This window comes from Engystomops pustulosus, chromosome 3, assembly GCF_040894005.1.
Source record: "Engystomops pustulosus chromosome 3, aEngPut4.maternal, whole genome shotgun sequence".
Lineage (NCBI taxonomy): Eukaryota > Metazoa > Chordata > Amphibia > Anura > Leptodactylidae > Engystomops > Engystomops pustulosus.
Window position 1 is genome coordinate 107,487,775 of NC_092413.1, and position 11,227 is coordinate 107,499,001.

The window sequence follows — 11,227 nt, forward strand, 5'->3', positions numbered from 1 at the left end:
CATGAAACTACTGATGCTTTACTATTAAACTATGAATTGACTAAAGATAAGATGTTCTATATGGATATGTTTGTTTTCCTTGGAACAATGCCACAGGTTTAGATTTCATGGCCAATTCAAAGATTATAAGATCTAGAGAGCAGGGCCTCACTCCTATAATTACATATTACTATGTTATAACTAAGTAATGTCTTATTTTTTTGTAAATGTACCTAATGATTTGTAAAGTGCTTCTGAATATGATGGTGATATGTAAATACTTATTATTATTTGTAATGTTTTAGTTAATATTTTACAGTGTTAATGCTCCACAGTGCTTAAAAAAATCCAAATGTGATAAAGTAGCAAATGAATTCATTGTTATAACAGACTGACTAATTTATAAATTTGTATCTCACATCCAGTTCACAGAGATGGCACCAAATCAAGAGCTAAACTGGCACAATAACTGGTTAGTTATGACTAGAGATGAGCGAGCACTAAAATGCTCGGGTGCTCGTTATTCGAGACAAACTTTTCCAGATGCTCGAGTGCTCGTCTCGAATAACGAGCCCCATTGAAGTCAATGGGAGACCCGAGCATTTTTCTGCTAAAACGAACAGTAAAAGAACAGTGCTTAATTAAATATTCCAGATGTTTCCTGAACTTGCAATGTGAAGAATAGTGTTATTTCAATGTGTTCTTACAAGCTAAACATCAGGAAACATCTGTAATATTTTATTAAACAATAAAAACACTGTTCTTCACTGTTCTTCACTTAATTTAATGCTCGTGAGCAGGGGAAATAATCGTCCGAGTATACTCGCTCATCTCTAGTTATGACCCATTGGCATTACCTGTAATCAAATACAATTAGGGAAAACCATCCTCTCTGAAGCCATAATCCAATGTAACCAAAATACTTGACAAGTTCCTTTTACTTTTGGAACCATTAATGGCCACCATACAGACTGTGATGAGCTTGTGGGAGCAATTTGTTTATTGTGGCAGCCAAGAGCCTTCTGAAACCTACTGGATTACTGGGGCGTGGAGTAGCCACGCTGTGTAGCCTCAGCTCTGGCTACTCCATACCCCAGTAGCCTCTTTGATAAATTTACATATTAACACAATTAAAGATTAAAAATATCAATTTTAGATCATGCACCAGTCACATTGACTCATACAGTTAGTCCTACATTTGGTGCTTTTCCACATTTTTGGCTCTGGTCAACTTACTTGGATGACCATTTAAAACTTTCTGATCACCTGACTTTACTGTGGGCGGCGTCAAAGGCAGTCATGAGGGTCATATAATAGTTTATGTGGCACATAAGCGCAAAGTTGCATTGGAGAAGTTTGACATACTTCACACCACCCTCCTGCAGACACAACAGGTCTATGCTGCCCTCACAACACCACAGTCTAAACAGGCATATATTGACGCTAAGAGACTGTTAGACAAATATGTTTAAGGACAGGTTTACTGGAGTGTTAGGAGAAACAGAACAGAAATTATGTGGGGGTAACCATATGGGTAAACTTCTGGGATCTCTGACCAGGCCCCGGAGAACAACTAACCTTATCTTCTGCCTCAGAGATCGGGCCGACTGGTTATGAGCCCTAATGCCCTGGTACTTACTTTGAGTATCCTTATTTTGGGGAACCTAAGGATATTACTAGAAATGAGGTGTTCTTTGATTCTCTCACTTTGCCAGGTGTAACAGATGAACAGAGGTAGCTGTGGGTCGCCTTTACTAAGGAAAAAAGTCAGGCAGTGATTTCGGGGTCATGTTTGGGAAATACATTCGGGGGGACGTTTGAGAAATTCATTTTGGGGAGGCATCGTCTGAGGATAGCATTCCACATCCTCCAGCAACCTGGGCTTAATGGGGGTTTTAACTTCCCTAACATCAGGTCATATAATTTGGTGGCAACTATGAGGGTTGTAAGTCCTAGTGACTTTGGGCCATAATGACTGGAACCCCAGCTGTCAAGCTTGGTTTGGCAGGGCCAATGGTCACTATAAACAGATCTAACTAAATTACGCACTCCTGGACCCCCTGCTGGACTATGTTACCTCATCTGCCTGCTTCACTAGATAGATGATTCATCCATTACCCCCTCACGGCTTCTGAAGGCGATGGCCAATGCCTATAGATCTCTGCATTTGCCAATCTTCCAAGAGATGGGTATAAATAACACAACTCCATGATGTTGATGTCATAGTAAGGGAGCCGGCCTCTATCACTGTATGTGGGCATGTCCAGTTATCCAACCTTTCTGGAACTTAATATGGTCTTTACAACCAAACATCTCACATTTTCTGTCCCCAGAGAATCTTTGTTGGAAATTTTTGGGTTCGTAGATACAGAGGTCCAACGATGCACCAAAGGATGTCTGTGACTGTTGACAGCAGTGAGGTTAGTGGGTTTCAAAAGTGTCTTCCAAACCTAACTCAGCCCCACAGCACCCCTTTTTAAACTGTTCATGGACAAACTCACATTTATAATTCATAGGGAATGGATAGAAGCCTCTCTGAGTAGGGAAAAGTGGGCACAATCTTTCTTTAGCACTTGGGAGAGCTTTATTATTGTGCTATTGCCAGAAGGGAGACATCATAACTACAGTATGGTATCAAAAAAGTGACGGGGTGTCTTTTATTCCATGGAATAAAAGACACCCCGTCACTTTTTTGATACCAATCCGGAGTGCTGCCAGTTTTTGAAACTTTATTACTGAGGCTCTCGGGCCAGAGAGCATCTGGACTTTGCACCCACCAGCATTGCGGTGCTGCTCCGAACTTTCACACATATACAGTATGGTATCAGGAGTGGGAGCTAGTAGATTTCCCTGAGGAATATTGCTTAGCACTTGAACATGGTAAAAGCCCTCTTTGGTTTTACCTGTCCAGGTGTCACTGACCTGCTGATCTTTCTCCTCTTCCCTGCTTCTTAGCTCCGCCCACAACTTCAACTCCTTGCATCTTCTGATTCCCTGTTCTGGTCCTAGAAGGCTGTTGTTGCCTCTTTTTAGATGTTCTCCACTCACCCAGATGTGGGCGGGGCCAGATGCATTCACTCATCTCTCCTGACCACCGGCCACAGCTGTAGCATGATCCTGCCAGTGTGGTGGAGGCCTCCTGTCTTCAGAGCTTATTGCATCTGCGTTACCCTCACAATGGTGCATGGAGCTGATGGCTCCATGCTCACACAATCGGGTGATGCCACCCAGGGACATTCATGGCTCAGATAAAAAGATCTGGGGCCTGTGCCCTAAATCTTTGGACCTAGCGTCGTCCCAGATTTATTGTATCATCAACCTTTCCAGTTCTTGTATAACTGCTGTTACTGTATGTGACATTATGGCAAACTACACTTTAACCTGAATATTTTTCTAAAACAGCAGGCAGTCTTCTTAAAATAGTATTTCCCCTATTTTTGCAAGTGTCAGTGGTACTCCCTCTTCTTCAATTGGAATATTAATCAGTTTTGAATGTGGTCGTTCTTACTCCTGTGTAAAATGAAAGCAGAGTGTCTCTACAGTCAGTAGAGGAATGGTTAAACTCTATTAAAGTCATTTAAAGGTTTAAGAGGGTTACAAGTTCAAACAGCAAGCAGTGTCGTAATATTTGGATAATGCTCTTATTCCTTGCTGACTTGATTCCTTACATTTAATACACTGTGATTTGCTGGAATCTCAAAAAGCATAAATTATTAAAATAAGGACTGCTCAACAAAGATCAATCTCTGAAATTCTGATCTGAATATTTCTCAATCTCTTATCAGCAGCCAGAATGTGCAGACTGAACTCTTCTTTGGGTGTCTGGCAGGCTCTGCAGAGTCTATTGGCAGTCTACTAGTTTTTAAAGTGCCTAAAACTGTATGAAAATCTTCTTAAATGTATTGCACACGTTTTTTGGCTCAAAATTGGCCAGCATACAATCATAAACCTTAAGCCATCCTTACCTTTATTACTCCATACTGAGAGAAAACTTACCTTGTATTATATGGTATACAGTGGCAGCTGGGAGTACAAAAATCATTTAACAATATGCATTAATCTTCCAGACCATATACAGAGGATCGGCTCCAGGTTTCAGTAGGCCCCTGGGCGACAGAGCCTGATAGGGCCCTTTGCAGTGAATTCACATGGTGGCATTAAAAAGTCTGAAACTAAAACAGCCTCCTGTTCCCTAAAATATTCCCTAGTTTATCATATCGATTAGCCCCCTCATTTTATATAAAGCCCCCCCTCACTTCTATGAATACATTAGATACAGCCCCATGGATTCCTTATGTACAGCCTATGTGGACCCCCAGCAGCTCTGGGCACCAGCACTTGCCTGGTTATTCATTGCATAGAACATAAAACACATTGCAGGCCATAAAATATACATATCAGGGGCTAATCACATTTCTTATACTTACAATCACAATATAACATTTGTTCTTTGCATGATTTGCCCCGTCGACTTTTAACATTTCATATAATAGAAAGCTATTTCTGTTGCAGAACATCTGGATAATCATGTGTCGGCAGCAGCCAAGCCTTACACTGTTACATTGCATGCCTATTGTCTGAATCACATGCTTTATTACATAAAACTGTCTTCTCTAATTAGAAGAGTGCTGCTCAACTATCAGTCCTCTGGTGATTCAACATCTGTCTAGAAAAATGGCGTTTTTTGTCTTCTTTGCAATATGAAGCAACTATTTTACATCTGTTTTATATAATGAAATAAAAAGTTCAGTGTTCAAAACTGGACATCTTTCTGAATTCACCACTGAAAAAATATTACAGACATCCTCTATATTATATTTAGTCTACCAAGCCGGCGAGAAATGAGGTCTGTGGGAATCCTTGTTTATAAACATTGCTAAAAGATAATTATCAAAGTTTATCCCACGGGTCTAAAGCACAATCTTCTAGTGATATTGAGCGTTTCTTTATGTTGGGCAACAATGGAGGATATGGGGGAAGTAAGTACCTGATTCTGTTATGCTAAGTGCATAACCGTTTTTTTCATGCGTAGTTAAAAGGGACTTCTGCAGGGTCACTCCATTGGGGTTGGGGTAGCTCTGTTGTCATATAGGAGATCCTGTGAAAACAAATCCATATGATGAACGCCAGTGTGCTGTCCTCCAAAGAATAAGTACCAGAATCCTGGGCCATTTGGAAGTTATTACTTGGTACAGGTAATGCTTATAGTTATAAGTTTCTAGGCTGATGACATCATTTTTATCACGCAAAGTATAAGTATTTCTTTGGAGGACATACTGATATGTTTCCACCGGACCTTCTTATGTTGTTTTCTCATTCAGTCTAATAAAGTAAAGGAAAACTGATGTTCCCTACCCATTAAGAATATGGAAGGTCAATTAGGTATTTCTTTCAAAGATACTCCCTGAACACATGGATTCCAGTAGGCACAGGAAGTGAGATAGTTTTGTCCGCATAACTCTCGCTCACAGCGCTGAATGGCTGACAGTCTCCTTTTACTCACTTAAAAAAGAGACTTACCACCATGGTAGCCTGCCAACAGATCTTGTTAGATATAAGCCAACACTAGTGGCATAACTAGACAAAACAATACAGGCAAGAGAGTATATGTACTGTCACATATAAAAAAGGTACTAGGTATTAGCCCATTTTTAGCAGCGATAAAGGGTCTGATAAAGCTAGCAGACACTGCTGCACAGTACAATAGGAACGGCGAAGCATGTTTAAAGCCCACTCCAAAGGCTGGCGGTGCCTGCTGAGCTTCATGTGGCAGTCAACGCCTCCTAGTCCCGACCCCTCACTACTCATGACTCCCGACTTTCCTATTGTACTTTGTGGAGGCTTCCAAAACAGCTAGCAGTTTATCACTGCTAAAATGGGCTAGCCCTAGGACAGTGGTGGCGAACCTATGGCACGGGTGCCAGAGGTGGCACTCAGAGCTCTTTCCGTGGGCACCCATGCCTTCACTTCAGCACAGAATTTGCTAGATGTGTCTCAAGGCTTCCTCCTGCGGTCCAAGATATGGACATGCTATGCTCAGTGTTATTTTAAAGGGACACCTTCCAGGGCTACCCAAGAAGCAAGAAGGTGTGGACAGAGATGGATTATTGTTGGAGCTCCTGCTCTGGGTGACACAGCTGGGATCAATAGGTTACTGCTTAAATTGTCATGTTGGCACTTTGCGACATAAAAGAAGGTTCTGGTTGTAGGTTGGGCACTCTGTCTCTAAAAGGTTTGCCATCACTGCCCTAGGAGGTGATTAATTTAGTGCCATTTTTATGGCTGACAGGTCCTTATTAAGTAATCCAATGAAAGTTAATTACCTTGTGCTACACCAATTGGAATAGATGGCTAGCGCCTGAATATTTTTTCTGCCTTTTGATGTTTTGATCATATGTTTTAACAATCCCCAAGGATAACAACAATGGCAAAAAGCCACTCATGTACTTTTGAGGGTTGTATAAACACAACTTCTCAATGAGAGGTCATAGGATACTGGTTCCAGTTCCATTCAACCTGTCCAGATCTCCAGTATCATTTAAGTCGTGACCCAGTTACTATGCTCCAATTAAGAATTCTACATATTTTTTCACCTGAGGCCCCCAGAACTGAATGAGGTCCAAGTGAAAGTTCACTGCGATGCCCCAGTCCCAGAAATTTACCTGGTATCTGGCTGGGGTGACCCAAACTCAAAGTTATACCATATGCCCCTTTGTTTTTTTGGAGGGAAATGAAATTAATACTCACTGTGCCACTGAGCCTGCTGAAGTGTGAACTAGAACTTTGAAGCTCTCTCCCAGAGAGTCAGTTAACCTAATCAAGAGAAGGCAGGGGGGAGGTGGTTTTGCACTGATATACAAAAAAAGACCTGACATATATGACTGACATACATATTCATCACACCTCCTCCTTTATAGGGTGCTAGGGGCAGAATGTTTCTGTGTTCTCCTATACGTCCATCAGCTATGTTCCCTCTCCTGGATAATCCATCTTCGTTACCATGGTCATGAGACCTTTATGGTATCTCAGTCCTTCTAGGGTACTTTAACCCTGGATTGTCTTTTTGCTCTTACTATATACAGCAATACTACTGTACTGTATTGCAGTACATAGCCATTTTACTGATGATCTCTAATAGCCAGTATCTAATAGATCAGTATACATGGTAGGCCTACAAGTCTCTATGAGACTGTAGGATAAAATGGCAACTGATCACCACCCTTCAATGATGTCACAGGGGGGGGGGGGCGCTGATCGGTTATCCAAGATGGCAGCGCCAGGTTGACTTCTGCGATTAGCACTGACCAGGGCAAAGACAGGTTGGTGTCAGCTCTATTACTATTACAATTTAATGTGGCAGCATTGGTGCAGACACAACTAATGCGCTATGATGATGATCTTTAGATGCTACAAGTGTTGTAAATATATCTTACCACTTTACATGAATCAATAGTAATAATATTCTTATGTAGCTTGAATTCTGTTTACTAGAGTCCGCTAGATTTAATTTGAGGCAAAGAGTTCTACTAGACTGCAATGGTGGATCTACATATAGGCAGAATTGACCAGCGGCCTGGGCATTCGGCTTCCAAGGGCCCACACCCGCCCAAACTTGAGCCCCATATGAAGATTTCTTAAAAGACGTGCCATCGAAATAAGTCAGTGACATTGTCTTGTATCTGACTGCAGACCATGTGAGTGACGTGATGCCAGTGGCATCGAACCGCTGACCTGTATCCATGTTCTGCATTAAGCACTATCTGTGCCCTTCCTCCGTCTTGTGCCAGGCATCACTTTCTCTGGCGCTTTTGTCTTAGACTAAACACCTCCACTGGAGTTGACAATGGTGTTTGGTAGAGGGAATTTGGCCTCGGGGTTCGATCTGAAGATTCAGGGGAAGAAGCGCTTCCAGCTCTTAATAGGTAGGAAGAAGTTTGTGTGTATGTGTCTTTGTGACTATTGGCTACATTGAGAGGGTATCCCTGTGACTACTGGCTACTCTGTGGGGCACCCCTGTGACTACTGGCTACTCTGCCAGACATCTGTGTGACTGCTGGCTACAGGAGGGCATCCCTTTGACTACTGGCTACTCTCTGGGGCATCCCTTTGACTGCTAGCTACTCTGTGGGGCATCCCTGTGACTGCTGGCTACTCTGTGGGGCATCTCCATTACTGCTAGCTACTCTTGGGGGCATTTCTGCGACTGCTGGCTGCTCTGTAGCCATTGTCATATGCAAATGTTTTATCATTAAATTAATTTTATGAAAGGTACAAGAACGCCTGAGGCCCATGGGACACTAAATCCACCACTGCTAGCCTGCTCCTTTTTTGTGCACCTTGGCTTCTAACTAAACGAGACTACTAGACTACGAAATAAGGGGATTTGTATGAAAATGCCATTTATTACTTTCATCACAATCTACTAAAAGATTTTATTAATTATTTATTTTCAAGATTATACGAATTTATCAGACTGCACCATAAAATAAAAACGTGCATATACTTATACTTATATACATATACAAATATACTTATCTAAAGTATTTGTCAGCACCTGTCCAGCAACCACGCAACGCAACTAGGTAAGTGGTGGCAATCTCACCCAGCAACGTCCCTGTGGGTGGCCCTGCCTAAAGCAGATAAACTGCCCTATCAAGGGCAAGCCCACTATCAGGAACCTAAACAACCCTACAAGATGACAGGGAAGACTTACTTTGTCTGGCAGCTGCTGGATGGTGGAGCGGGCAGGTAACCAGAATACAGGTATAGACTAGTGTTCACACTGGTACAGAGAACCCGAAACAAGACTGAGTCAGGAAAGTGGGGTCACACTAGGAGATAAACAATGCTGAGAGACAAACAGATACAGACAAGCGGAGTCAAACAAACAGGATGGTGGCAAAGGTACAGAATTGCATAGCAATAGAATGGTCAGTAGGCAAGCAGAAGTCAATACACAGAATATCAAGAAACGCAGCCCAATGAAGGGCTGGGCAGAATATAAGGCACTTATGGACACTACCTCCAGCACTGACTGGCTCAGCCGTCCATCGCTCAAACCGCAGCTGCAGACAAAATGAGTTCAAAGACACACCCAGCTTTCCCAGGGTCAGAAATGGAACTGTCAATCACAGGCAGATCTGGGTGTGGTTTTCTGGCAAGAAACCTGAAACCTGATCCCATCATAACAAGTTGAGAGTTCTTACAGTATTGCAGAATTTATTAAGAGTGGAGATAATGTAAGACTTTACAAAATAATGGATCATTAAATCTGTTCCTACTGTGCGCAGCTAATCTATTAGATTTGAGATTTAGATAAACATTTCAGTGGCTACAATATATTTGCCATAAAGGTTTAAAAATAATGACATAAGGAAAAATTTGAAATTCTTTTTTGCTGTTTATAAAGTACATATGCATTATAATTTGCTGATTGTTTCCAGTTAGTGAATATAGTCATCTCCTTAACCGGTTAAGGACGTAGCCAGTTTATAGCTTAGTGACCAGACTCAATTTTTAAAATTTGACGTGTGTCACAATAATTGGTTATAACTTCGGAACGCTTTAACATATCCAGGTGATTTTGAGACTGTTTTCTCATGACACATTGGGGGTCATTTACTAAGGGCCCGATTCGCGTTTTCCCGGCGTGTTACCCGAATATTTCCGATTTGCGCCGATTGTACCTGAATTGCACCGTGATTGTGGCGCATCGGCGCCGGTAGGCACGCGACGGATTCGGAAAAACCGCCGCGTTTAAAAAAAAAATTGTGTCGCAAAAATTTCACTCACCTTCATCCAGGATAGGCTGGTGTATTTCGAGGCATTCCAGCGGACTTCAGCGCAGCAGCGCCACCTGGTGGACGGCGGAGGAACTACCATCATAAATCCCGTCCGGACCCGAATCCAGCGCAGAGAATGCGCCGCTGGATCGCGAATGGGCCGGGTAAGTAAATCTGCCCCATTGTACTTCATGTTAGTTGGAAAGTGATAAGTTTTGTTCTGGAAAAAAAAATTTAAATTTGGCAAAAGTTTGTAAAGATTCTTTATTTTCAAAGTTTGAAATGTAAAACTACGCAAAAAGCTAGATTACTAACATTTACGGAATGTCTGTTTTATGTTAGAATGATATTTTATGCGTCCTCTCATTTTTATAGGATGTTATAAGATGCAGAACTTTAGGTGCAATTTTTCTCATTTTCATGAAAATCGCCAAAACTCCCATTTTGAGGGACAACTCAGCTTTCAAGTGACTTTGAAAAGCCTAATTAATAATAAAACCCCATAAATTATCCCACTATAGAAACTGCACACCTCAACGTATGTGAAACAACTTAGTTAATTAGTCTATTAGACTAAGTGTTTCACATGGGTTAAAACAATATGGACTTGTGATTTAGAAACTTTAGAATTTTTTTTGGAAAATACATTAATTTAGGCCAAAACTGACAGTTTCATAATGAATAAATTGATGAAATGCTCTGCAAAGTTTGATGCCCAAGTTCTCCTGTAGCGATGCCCCATATGTGGTGGTAACCTGCTGTATGGGCGCACGGCCGGGCATAGGATGAAAGCAGCGCCATTCACAGCAGATTTGTATTGTCACAATGTACATATAGGCTATAAAATGTCATTTTTGTTTTGTAATGTGAACATATTATTTGTGAGGTGAGATACAATGTATAGATAATTCATTTTGGTGGTCTATCGCTTATTCATGAGATTTTATTAACTATTTAAAGGAGGGCACAAACAAAATCATTTGTTTTAATTTAGTATATTTAGCAAACATAAAATTAATTTTATCTTTATTCTCTGGTTCACTCCGATTGCAGTGAAATCTCATTTATATAGTTTTTCTTATCTTTGCTCAATTTTACTGAGCAAAACCAATATTGGAGAAAATTGAAGTATTTTTACTATCAACAACGTTTCAGGGGCATAACTTCTGTATTTTTCTGTTGACACATCTGGTTGAGGGCTTATTTTTTGTGAAAAAAGTTGTTCTTTTCAGTCATATCATATGAGAAAGTGACAACAACTCGAAACGCGCGTTGGGGAGATATTGACCACAGCCCAGGACCCAGGAGTCTTTCTTGAATGGGTAACTAATCTCTATATGTTGATGTAAACTGAGCACGATTTCAACATGGCCATGGCGCCATAATGATTTTTCTGTTTAAAGAGTAAAGTTTACCCATTAGAACTTATATATATTTTGCACTTGCACTTTTTTCTGCAATAGATT